The 12,745-nt window shown below is 40.1% G+C and overlaps 1 protein-coding gene across 2 annotated transcripts in view; it reads right to left on the reverse strand.

Annotated features, from left to right (window-relative positions):
* Positions 1-12,745, reverse strand: part of THSD4 (thrombospondin type 1 domain containing 4) — a 669,073-nt gene that overhangs the window by 228,149 nt on the left and 428,179 nt on the right. The window lies entirely within an intron of this gene.

Here is a 12,745-nt window from a genome sequence, read left to right on the forward strand (position 1 = left end):
GTCATGCCCCACCCCTCCACAGGCCAACAGAGAAGCTGGTGGGAGGTTTCAACACATCTTCCTCAAATACTGACAGATAAGGCACATTGGAAAAGACACCAAAGACTCGAACAACCTAATCTACAACCTTGATTTAATAGAAATATACAAGTCTCTGAACCAATTATCAAGAATGTTCATCAAACAAACATTTTTCTCAAGCACACTTGGTGGGTTTACAGAGGCTGTTCAAGTACTAAGCCATAAAGCAAGTCTCAACAAATCTCAGTAAGTCAGCATCACACATACCGCATTCTCTGACCACAATATAATCAAATTAGAAATTAATTTGAGATTTAAAACAACACCAAAACCCTCCATACTTAAAAAATATAATTAAATAATGCATGGGTCAGAGAAAATATCATAACGATAATTTTAAAAACTGAGGCCAGGGGCAGTGGCTCATGCCTGTAATCCCAGTACTTTGGGAGGCCAAGGTGGGAGGATTGCTTGAGCCCAGGAGTTCAAGATCAGCTTGGGCAACATTGGAAGACCCTATCGCTACTAAAAATTTTAAAAATTAGCCAGACAAGGTGGCGTGCATCTGTGGTCTCAGCTACTTGAGAAGCTGAGGTGGAAGGATCACTTCAGCCCAGGAGGCAGAGGCTGCACAAGCTGTGATCCTGCCACTGCAATCAGCCTGGGCAATAAAGTGAGACTCTGTCTCAAAACAAAACAAAACTTAAAACTGAATAATAAAAATACTGTTTATCAAAACTTAAGAGATGGAACATAAGTGATATAGGAAAAAAATTACCATCTTTAATGCTTATATAACACATTAAAGGCCAAAAATTAATGAGTTGAACATATATGTATACACATATATGTATACATGTATGTAGATACACACATGCACATATATATGTATAGGTGTGTGTGTGTGTGTGTGTGTGTGTGTGTATGTGCATGTGTGTATATGTATATTTTGAGACAGAATCTCATTCTATCACCCAGGCTGGAGTACAACGGTGCAATCTTGGCTCACTGCAACCTCTGCCTCCTGGGTTCAAGCGATTTCCCTGCTTTAGCCTCCCAAGTAACTGGGACTAGGTGCCCACCACTATGCCTGACTTTTTATATTTTCAGTAGAGATGGGGTTTCGCCATGTTGGCCAGGCTGGTCTTGAACTCCTGACCTCAAGGGATCTGCTTGCCTTATACTCCAAAGTGCCGGGATTAGAGCTGTGAGCCATTGTGCCTGGCCCACATAAATTTTAAAAATCACTAAAGTTAGAGAAAAAATGAGGACATGAATAAACCCAAGGAAAGTAGAAAGAAAAATAAGAGCAGAGCTGAATGAAATAGAAAACAAAGCTTCAATGCAGAGGAACAACAAAGCCAAAAGTTGATTTTTTATGAAGATTAATAAAATTTATAGGATTCTGGAAAGAATGGTTAATAAAATAAAAGACACAATTGAACAATATTAGGAAAGAAAAAAGGGCTCTGCGGTATCTGGAGATCTACAGATGCTGCAAGTAATTAGAATATATAACGGACATATTTATGTTAATAAACTGGAAAATTTAGATAAAATGGACAAATTCCTAGACATATTTAACTTTTAAACATTTTCCAAGAATAAGGAGAAAGCCTTAATACTCCTATAATGATTAAATAAAAACAGTCAGTGGTTTAAAATTTCCCCACAGGGGGAAGAAACACATCAGGCTTAGCCAGTTTTTCTTAGGTGACTTTCTGGGAATAAATTATAATAATTTTGTACTATAGAAAATCCTCTAGAAATGAGAAAACAAGGCAGTACTTCTGAAATGAATTCATAATACTGGTATAGCCTTATAACAAAACAGGAAAGTATAGCATAAGAAAGAAAAATTTATAGGCACTCTCAAATATAGATTTTTTAAAAGAACTCTCTTAAAAGTAGTCATGTTATAACATTAATTTAATAAAAATAGAAATATATTGTAACCAAGTTGGATTTATCCTTGGAATGCAAGGATAGTTTAACATTATAAAATCTATTTCTGTAATGTATCACACTGACAGATTAAAAAAGTAAAACCAAATGATCATCTGAATAGACAGAGAAAATGTGTTAGATAAAATTCAATACATGTTCATTATTAAAAAATAAATCTCTTAGTACTGTGGGAATAGAATAGCGTTTATCAAACTGATACAAGCATTAACTGATACAGTAAACTTGCCTCCCAAGTTTCAAGTGACTCTCCTGCCTCAGTCTCCTGAGTAGCTGGGACTACAGGTGGTGTGTCCCACCAAGTCCAGCTAATTTTTATATTTTTAGTAGAGATGGGGTTTCACTATGTTGGCCAGGATGGTCTCAATCTCTTGACTTCTGATCTGCCCACCTTGGCCTCCCAAAGTTGCTGGGATTACAAACTTGATTTTTAATGGCAAAATGTCAGAAGTGTTCTCTTTAAATCAGGAGCAAATCAGGAGCAAAATAACACTGCCTCCATTCAACATTTTTCTGGAGGTTCTAGCCAGTGCAAAGGTTAAGAAATAAAAATTCTAAAAACTGGAAAAGAAACAAATTCAAAATGGCCATTAAAAAGGAAATAAAATATATAAGAATCTGGAAAAGGAAAAAAAACCAAAATGGCCATTGTTCATAGATTACATGATTATGTACTAGAAATTACAAAAGTTCCTACATGAAATTGATTTAAATTAATGAGAGTTTAGAAGGCTGTTTTGATATAAGATCATCAGTACTTTTTTTAGACAGGGTCTTACTATGTTGCCCAGGCTGGAGTAAAGTGGTGTGATCATGGCTCACTGCAGTCTCAACCTCCCTGTGCTTAGGTAATCCTCCCATCTTAGCCTCTTGAGTAGCTGAGAATATGGGCACACACCACTATGCCCAGCTAATGTTTTCCTATTTTTGAAAAAAAAAATTTTTTTGGGAGACAGGTTTCACCAAGGGCTGGTCTCAAACTCCTGGGCTCAGGTGATCTGTCTGCCTCAGCATCCCAAAGTGCTACTAGCATTATAAGCACAAGCCTCCATGCCCAGTTGATCATTTGCCCTTCTAAGCATTAGCAACCAAAAGAAAAAAAATTATAGAAACATACACATAATTTACAATAAAAATAACAAAGTACCTAGGATTAAGTATAAAATAAGATGTATAAGACCCTTGCATAGAAAATTGTAAAACTATTAGAAATGTCAAAGAAGACAAATAAACGTAAAGCTTATATACCGTGTTCATGGATAGAATATCTCAGTATTAGAATGCTGTTAGTGTTATATTAATCTATAGACTCAATACACAACTGATAAAAATTCTTAAAGGAGCTTTGAAGGAAAATTGATATGACTTCAAATTTCATAATGAAGAGAAAATGTCTAAGACACTCCCAAAGAATAATGTGAACTGATTTGCCCTACATAGATTGAGATTTATTATAAGACCGTAGTAATTAAGACAGCATGTTACTTGTAGAGACATAAGACATATGACCAATGGAGCAAATACAGAGGGCAGAAAAAGATATACATAAATATGGAAACTTGGTAGTGAATAGAAATGGCCCTGTAAATTTGTTGAAAGGGAAAGACTATTCAACGAATGTTCCTGTAGTAACTCAATGCAAATATGGGGGAAAAAGAAAATTATATCCCTTAATGAAATATTATGTCCCTTGTTCACCCTATACAAAGTTTAATTCCAAGCATATAAAAACTTAACTGTGAAGTGTAAAATTTCAATAATTTTAGAAAACAATATAGGAGAATATGTCTATAACCTTGGGATCAATCATTTCCTAAACAAGAAAAGGAGAGTGTTAACATAAAGAAATAAAATGGATACATTCAAATACACTAAAACCAAGGACTTCTGTTTAGCTAAAGACACTTTATAAGTCATAAAGTGGAGAAAATATTACATGGAATAAAAAGCAAAGGGTTTATATTCAAAATACATAAAGGACTCCTAAATCAGTAGTGAAAAAGCAAGGATCTAAGTTTAAAACCAGAAAATAAATACAAACGGGCATTTCACAGAAGAGGAAATGTGAATGATATGTGTACACATAAACATTGTATGATATCAATAGTTAATGATCAGGGGAATGTCCATTATCACACACTGATACCATTTTATACCTTACAGATCAGTAAAAATTAACCTGTCTGATAATGCCTAATACTGGAAAGGAGATAAATCATTGAGAACTTTTACAGTCTACTAGTGGAAATGAAAACTAGTGCAACTGCTGTGGAAAGCAATCTGACATTACTTGTAAAGTTAAACAAACACTTTCTCCATGACCCACCAATTCAACTCCTAGGCATGCATCCTAAAGGAATTCTTGCACAGTATGTGAGAAGACGCTCCAAAGTGTTCATAGCAGCATTGTCTGTAACAGGAAAAACACCCTAGAAGGAACCCGCATATCTATCAACAGGAAAAAAAGATGATATATTCATATTGCAGAATACTATCTAGCACTGAAAACGAATGAACCACTGCTACAGATATTACCATGTCTAAAAAATCAAGTTGAATAAAAAAAATCAAGATACCATGTTTACACAACTCAAAACCAATGTTCTTTGTTGTTGTTGTTGAGATGGAGTCTCACTGTCATCCAGGCTGGAGTGCAGGGGCACCATCTCAGCTCACTGTAACCTCCGCCTCCCAGGTTCAAGTGACTCTCCTGACTCAGTCTACTGAGACCTGGGACTACAGGCATGCATCATCTCGCCCAGCCAATTTCCATATTTTTTTTTTTTTTTGTAGGAATGGGATTTCATCATGTTGGCCAGTCTGGTCTCAAACTCATGACCTCAAGTGATCAACCCATTTCAGCCTCCCAAAGTGCTGGCATTATAGGCATGAGCCACTGCAATCGGCCCAAGGAGTATATTCTTTAGACCCACGTGCACCTGTGATAATATTGTTTAAAAAAAAAAAAAGCAATGAAGTGAAAACCGTAAATTCAGGATGATGGTTATCTCTGGAGGAGAGAAGTGAGGAGGAAGAAGAGGAGGAAGAAGTGAGGAGAGAAGGGAGAAGAGTGGGGCAAGTACCATACAGTACCGGGAATGTTTGATTTCTTTAGTTGGGTGGTGAGTTCATAGATGTTGGCTTGATTATTCTACTTCATAATTGCTTATATATTACGTATGTTCTCCGATGTAGGTCAAGTATTATGCCTTTTTAAAAAATAAAATAAATGGTTCAAAATACTCAAATATCACTCCACCGAAGAACTGGATGGTATTATGATTGAGTTCAACTAACCTTCAGAAAAAAAAAAATGAACTCTTTTGTTGTTTAAACTGTTTCAGAGGCTGGGTGTGATGGCTCACCCCTGTTATCTTAGTAGTTGAGGAGTCTGAGGTGGAAGGATCACCAGAAGTTCAAGACCAGTCTGGGCAACGAAGACACTGACTCTCTGAAAAATAAAAACGTAGCCAGGCATGGTGGTGCACACCTATAGTCCCAGCTACTCGGAAGGCCGAGGCAGGTGCATTACTTGAGCCTGGGAGGTCAAGGCTAGTGAGAGTGACTGTTGCACTGCACTGCCAGCCTGGGTGACAGAGTGACATGCTGTCTCAAAAGACAAACAAAAACCATTTCAAAGCATACGAAAAGATGAAAGACTTCTGAATTGATTTTACGAAACTATCAAAACCCTGGTCTAGCACAATAAAATACAGCTGAGAGCCAATAACACTTATGTAAAAAAAAAAAAAAGAAAAAATTAAAAATAATTATAAATCAAATCCAGTAGCAAATTTAATGAAGAAATCACCATTAAGATAGTGAATTCCAAGAAAGCAAAGACAGTCCAACATTAAGAAATCCATAATATAATTCACTATGTAAGTAGATTAATGGATACAACTCACATGAGCATTTTGATGAAGACAAACAATGTTTGATAAAATTCAGCAATCACTCCTGATAAAAACTTAGAAAGAAACTTGTAACTGGATAAAATGTATCTGCTTAAACCTCTGACAGGTATCACACTTAGTGATGAAATATTAGAAACATTCTCATTTAAGTCTGGAAGGGCTGGGTGCAGTGGCTCATGCCTGTAATCCCAGCCCTTTGAGAGGCTGAGGCAGGCAGATCACCTGAGGTCAGGAGTTCGAGACCAGCCTGGCCAATACGATGAAACCCAGTCGCTACTAAAAATACAAAAATTAGCTGGGTGTGGTGGCACACACCTGTAATCCCAGCTACTTGGGAGGCTGAGGAAGGAGAATTGCTCAAACCGGGGAGGTGGAGGTTGCAGTGAGCCAAGATCCCACCAATACACTCCAGTCTGGGTGGCAAGAGTGAAACTCCATCTCAAAAAAAAAAAAAGTCTGGAAGAAGACAAGAACGTTCACTTTCATTTATCTTAGTCAGCATTGTATTCTGGAAGTTCTAGTAAATGCAGTTAGACATGCGGTAGAAACAAGTAGCGTAGGTATCAGAAAAGAAGACAAACTGCCACTGCAAGTCATAGGCATACACATACACATATGAACGTAAACCCACAGACATACACGTACATATAGGCACAGAGCCTTATGTTTATAAATGTACAGGAATGGTTTTAGGACAGATGCTAAATTGTTAACAATTTCGTTTCATCTGGGCAGTGAAGGAGGATAGGGGAGAGAATGAGGGTAAAGAGGAACCTTTAACTTTTATTCTCTGTGTTTGTTTGCTTGAATTTGTTTTTACAACAGTTTTTATAATTAAAAAATTTTGTAGGCTGGTGTGATGGCTCATGCCTGTAATCCCAGCCCTTTGGGAGGCTGAGGCGGGTGGATCACGTGGGGTCAGGAGTTGGAGACCAGCCTGGCCAACATGGTAAAACCCTGTCTCTACTAAAAATAGAAAAATTAGCTAGGCATGCTGGCAGGCACCTGTAATCCCAGTTACTCAGGAGGCTGAGTCAGGAGACTTGCTTGATCCCAGGAGGCAGGGGTTTCAGTGAGCTGAGATCACTCACTCCAGCCTGGGTGACAGAGTAAGAGTCTGTCTCAAAAAAAAAAAAAAAAAAAAAAAAAAAAAAAAAAAAATTAAATGGGAAAAGCCTTATGATCATATGACTTTTCACCCAAGTGATTGACCCAGGGCTCAAACTTGGGTTTTGCAATATCAAGTGAGTTCCACATAGCTGGTTTGCTATTTTAGATACCAGAAAAAGAAAGGTGAAGCCAGGGAGAATTGTGTACCAGGAAATAGTCATTAAAGTCATTACATTGATCCTTCATTTCTATTTGCCACAAATAACACTCTAGGAATGAAGAGTGACAACTAGTTTTTTAAACAAAGGGTGTCACTGCTTACAAAGCAGCCCTACAGTGGATCACAAGGTCAGGAGTTCAAGACCAGCCTGGCCAAGATGGTGAAACCCTGTCTCTACTAAAAATACAAAAATTAGCTGGGTGTGGTGGTACATGCCTGTAATCACAGCTATTCAGGAGGCTGTGGCAGAGAATTGCTTAAACTCGGGAGGCGGAGGTTGCAGTAAGTCGAGATCAAACCACTGCACTCCAGTCTGGTGACAAGGCAAGATTCTATCTCAATAAAAAATAAAACAAAAATCAAAACAAAAAACAAAGTAGCCCTCCATTTATTATTTAAATTGATTTACTCCTTAGGAAATAATTTCAATAATTTATGAAGAAGAAAATGTCCTGCAGTGATGACCTAAATGACATCATTAAAAAAATCTTGACTGTAGATCTAGAATTTGGGGAATTTTCAAAGACACAGAGAAAAACTCCAGCTCTCAGGATTCAGCTGACTGACATATTTCCTGCCACATCCCTCACAACAGAAGCTTCTGTGATCTGAACTATGCATTATTCTAGAACATGCCATGTCCTTTCTTATTTCTGGGGTTCTACAGATGTTTTTCCTCTGCCTGGAATGCTCCTCCCTCTTTTCCCACTTAAAATGCTAACCTATCCATGAGAAAAGAGTTATTAAGACAGCAGGACTGACTGCTCTCTGTGAAAAGATCTGCTTACAAGGCTGGTTCTAGCCTGGCATCTGGTAACTTGGATTTGAGGAGGGTTCCCATCCTTCCCAGAACCGATAAGGGTGGCTTGCTTGCTGTGCCTCTACTGTACAGACTGTGCTGAACACCTGCTTCCCTTGTGGGAGTGTGGAATTTTGTTAGCTGGCACGCAGAGGGTATGTATGTGGTCAGCCTCAATAAAGATGCTGGGCTCTGAGCCTCTAACAAGCTTCCTGGCTGCCAACATTTCTTGTGTGTTGTCATAACTCATTGTGGGGGGGAGTAAGCGGGTCCTGCGTGCCTTCCCTAGGATAAAAATCCTTGGGTGCTTCTATCTCGTTTCCCCCAGACTTTACCCCATGAACCTTCTCCCTTTGTTGATTTTCTCTGTATACTTTCACTGTAATAAATCAGAGCTGTGAGTGCCAATGGATGCTGAGTCACTGAATCACTGCAGACTATTGAATCTGAGGGGTTGTCCTGAAGACCCTCAACACACAACCCTTCAAGCGTCAGTTCAAATATGACATCATTAATCTTTCTCTGCTTTCTTAGGTAGCTTCCCATTGCTCCTTTGCCTCTGCTCTTGCAATTAAAGAGAGTTCCTTATTGCATGATCAATAACCCTCTGCACTCTGTGCCCCTTTTAGAGTATAAGCTCAAAGACAAAGATCTGGTCTTTTTCACCTTTCTTTTTTCAGCATAGAGTTAATATACTTGGTAGCATTTGCAACGGTGATTGTAGTCAGTAACCACTGTTTATATGTGCTTGACACACATAGCTAAGAGCTCTACCCATAGTATTTGCACTTCATCCTTCCAACCACCCCTTAAGGTAGCTACTACTGCTATCCTCATCTATAAAGTGGAGAAAACAGAGGGCGCATCAGAAGGTATTCAGTGAGTGAATGAACCATGTAAAGAACATCACTTTAGTCCTTGGGGAATCACATCACCGAGCAGCACTTTTGTCGCCATGGCTATGAATTCAGGTACACGCAGCTCTGCGGGTGCTGTGGACAAACTGCTGTTAGGATGTAACCTATTATATCACTTACTTATTATGAAGTGACTTATATCATTTGTTTTATTATTATTTTTTACTAGATAAGGTGTGCTTACTGAGCACAATTCAATCAAGGGTGTGTAGTGGAACGCAACCCTCTCTCCTGTTTGCCTGCCCAGACCCTCTTTTATGTCCTTCCAGACGGGATGGACAAACGTGTTAACATATTTTACACAATGGGAGCACTTTATGCACATTCAATTTGCTTTTCTTACCTAAACACATATCCTGGTGGTCATCTCATTGCACATCTACAACAACCTCACTCTTTCTGAACGCCTGCAGAGCATGCCGTATCACTGGGACAGTAGGCTGGAAACAGCTTAGTTATGACAAGTGGCTCTAGAACATTTTACACACTCAGAGTAGACCTATACGATAAAAAGTCTCAGAAATGGAAAATCTGGGTCCAAAAGATATTTATCACTTATTTTTAACGTAAAAAATTGTGACATAACTTACATACCATAACATTGGCTCTCTTAAAGGTTATGGTTCTGTAGTTTTTAGGATAGCCACACAATTGTGCAACATCACCACTACCTAATTCCAAGACACTTTCATCACCATGGAAAGAAACCCTGTCTGTATTCATCAGCAGCTAAGATACCTAGTTTTTATTTTTATAGGTTTTGCCACATTGTGGCATCATAGTTAAAGAACACCTTTTTGACCACACATTGCAGAATTTATTATATTATTCCAAATATGCAAGGTAGTCGATTTCTAGTTGTGTCTCCATCCCTGTCCCTACATAGAACAATGTCTCATTGGTCTTATCTGAGAAAGTAAGTCCAAGTTCAAGAAAGAAAAGGCAAGCCTCCCATTCCCACCTCCCGTCCCCCACCATTCTGCTGCGTCCTGCATAGAAGCTACCCGTTGGCACACTCCCCGCACTGAGAAATGCATCAAAAGTCCAGCCTGACTTTAAAAGTCCTTCACAGTCTTTTCGGAGATGCACCCCATCTAGACAAGTATACATGGTTGCTACCCTGACCTTGACTAGGACAAAGGCATTCTCCTGATGTCAGTGTTTGGAGTTTAATACTCTGGCAACGGGAAAATTTAAAAAGGCACAGTTCCTTTCTGTGACTGTTCTCCAACCCAAGCGCTGACACCGTACCAGGTTGTTCTGTCCTTGGACCAGTCACCAGCGCCAACACTGCCAGCCACGGGATGCCAAACAAGGCTTGCTTTGCCTCCCACCCCTCCTCCCACCACCTGCCAGCCCCTGCTTATCTGGAAGGACCTCACACCCTAGAAAACTGACTCTGTCAACTGCCTCCCAGAGCGTGCCGCTTGGCTTCCAGCCCCACGTTGAGAACACAGCCAGCCAAGCACCCCCAGGTGTATGACGCTTTCTTCCTCTTTCTTCCTTTTCCTCATGTGTTTTTAGGAACATCCAAAGGGAAGATAATTAAAACCTGCAAGAAAACCAGCTGGCAGAGAAAAGGAAAATCTTAGTGACTTAGGGACGACGCCACATGTTTATGGGTAAGTTTTGTAAGTAACACGACAATAAAAAAGGCTTTATAAATAAACGCCACATTCTTCAAAGCTCTATATAAACTACATTCTTTTTAAGGAAGGGGTGGGGGCGACTCGTACCCATGCTGCTTCCTCATCATTTTATTTCCAACGGGGGGAAAGGAATCCTAATTGTACAATTTCCTAGGAGCTCAGGCGTTCTGGAGCCAACAGCACAGAAACACACACGCACTCACACACGCATGCACACACAGGCACACGCAGGCACACACAGGCACACACAGGCACACACTGGGGAAAAGAGGCAAAGTGAGATAGAAAAGAGGAAGAGGCCAAGAGGATCTTGATTTAGCAAAGCAGAGCGGAACAAAGGGGCAGGAGGGCAGGCATCTCGCCACCTCATCGGGTTTTCTGGCTATTCATGTTAAGCACAACACACTTTTAATTCATAAGACGAAACCTCTGCCTTCCTTTCTCAAATGCTGAGCGCTGTCTGAAAAGTGCCAAGATTCGGGGGAGCCTGTATAATCCCTTTCATTTTTCATCTCCTTTGCTGTCAGGTGAAGCAGAGCCTTCTGCCACTCTGCATGTGACACGAGGCTCAGGGCACACACATTCCAGAGTGGCCTTCCCCACGAGCCAGCTGTGTGTAGGTAACTAAAGCCTGCCCTTTGCTTGCTGTTAACAGGAGTAATTGGCACGCCACTGAGGAGCTGCCGGAGCGCTGTGATTTGCTCAGTTTGGGGGTCTCCCCAGACCATATGTGCATGCAGCGGTGATAGAAATATTTTCCATATGAGCTCTCCACTCGCCTGCTTAAGTGCTCCAGGCTGAGGGAGGCCGGCCCATTTGTCATTTACTCTACACACTAAAAAAATCAACAGGGAAGTTGCGAACTTCAACTACAACTAGAGGGCAATGGTCTGCTTTCAGCTTCCAGCATCACTCACCCATTCAGTTCCTCCTGCTCCCATTCAAGGGCTCAATCCCCCCACAGGCCCAGAAAATATCTACAGAGCAGAGGACATGATTAACTAATAGGAGAAAAGCCTACAACAAATGACCCGTTGCTGCATGCCTCTGGGCTGCATGTCTGTTTTGAACAGAGCAACACGCCTGCTGAAACCACAGCTAGCTTTGCAGCCGTGGGCTTGGGAGCGCTCTCACTTCCACTCTTCCTAGACAAGGGAAAGTAATTACATTAGCCTTTCAGAGCCTGCTTGGTCCCTGACAAGCCTAACAAAAGGCAAAGCTGTGAAGTGGCCTCATGGCCTTTTTGGGAGATATACTTTTCACTTGGCTTTTCAAAAAGGAAGACAGATGCAGGAGAAAGCCTGTCCTTTCGTTACTCAGGCATCAGGGTAAGGAGTGAAAGAAGTGGATACAGGAAATATGTTGCAGGCTGCTTTGCAGGTGAGGGTGGATACACCAAGGTGCTTCCCCCTCGGGGCTCAGTGACAATCTATTCCAAACTCTTTAGCTGCATAAAAAACTGACTCCAAGAGGTATCATTGATGTTAAAAAAAAAAAAAACCAAAACAACAACAACTGCACCCAACAATCACATGAACTAAACCTATAATAATAAATCATCCTCATGGACTTAAAACATCTCTTCCTTCTAAGGTTGATCTGGGCACACTACACCCCTAGCCCTGTTGCATATTATTATCCCTCTTCAAACCTGTGATAGAAAGTTAAGCACAGATTTATCCAAGCACATCCAAGCCAAAAATAAAAATAAAAAGAGAGGGAAGTGTTGCAAAAGCAGGGGAGAAAAGCGATTCCCCTAGCATGCACATTCTCTTTGCAGCACTGGAGAAAAATTCTCAAAAGGTTAACAGTCCCTATCGAAATCTGACATGGCACATCTTTTTTTTTTTTCTGCTACAGCCGGAGAAACGTGCGTGCTACAGGCATCTGTCACCAAGGCCAGAGCAACTTCCCAGTGTGGCAACTCTACAGACAGCTTCAGAATGAGATTTTAGAAATTATAAAATTCTTCAAGAAGAAAAGACGTCTTCATATAAGAAAAGGCAAGAGAAGCCTACAGAAGTAATATAAAGCATTACTCTTTGCACCCCATAAAAATCCATTCCCTGATCCCTCTTGGTTGATAGAAGAGGAAATAGAATGCTGACAAAAATACAACTTCTGACAAGATATTTTATTTGGCTTAC

The sequence above is a fragment of the Saimiri boliviensis genome, chromosome 2 (assembly GCF_048565385.1).
Source record: "Saimiri boliviensis isolate mSaiBol1 chromosome 2, mSaiBol1.pri, whole genome shotgun sequence".
NCBI classification, from domain to species: Eukaryota; Metazoa; Chordata; class Mammalia; order Primates; family Cebidae; genus Saimiri; species Saimiri boliviensis.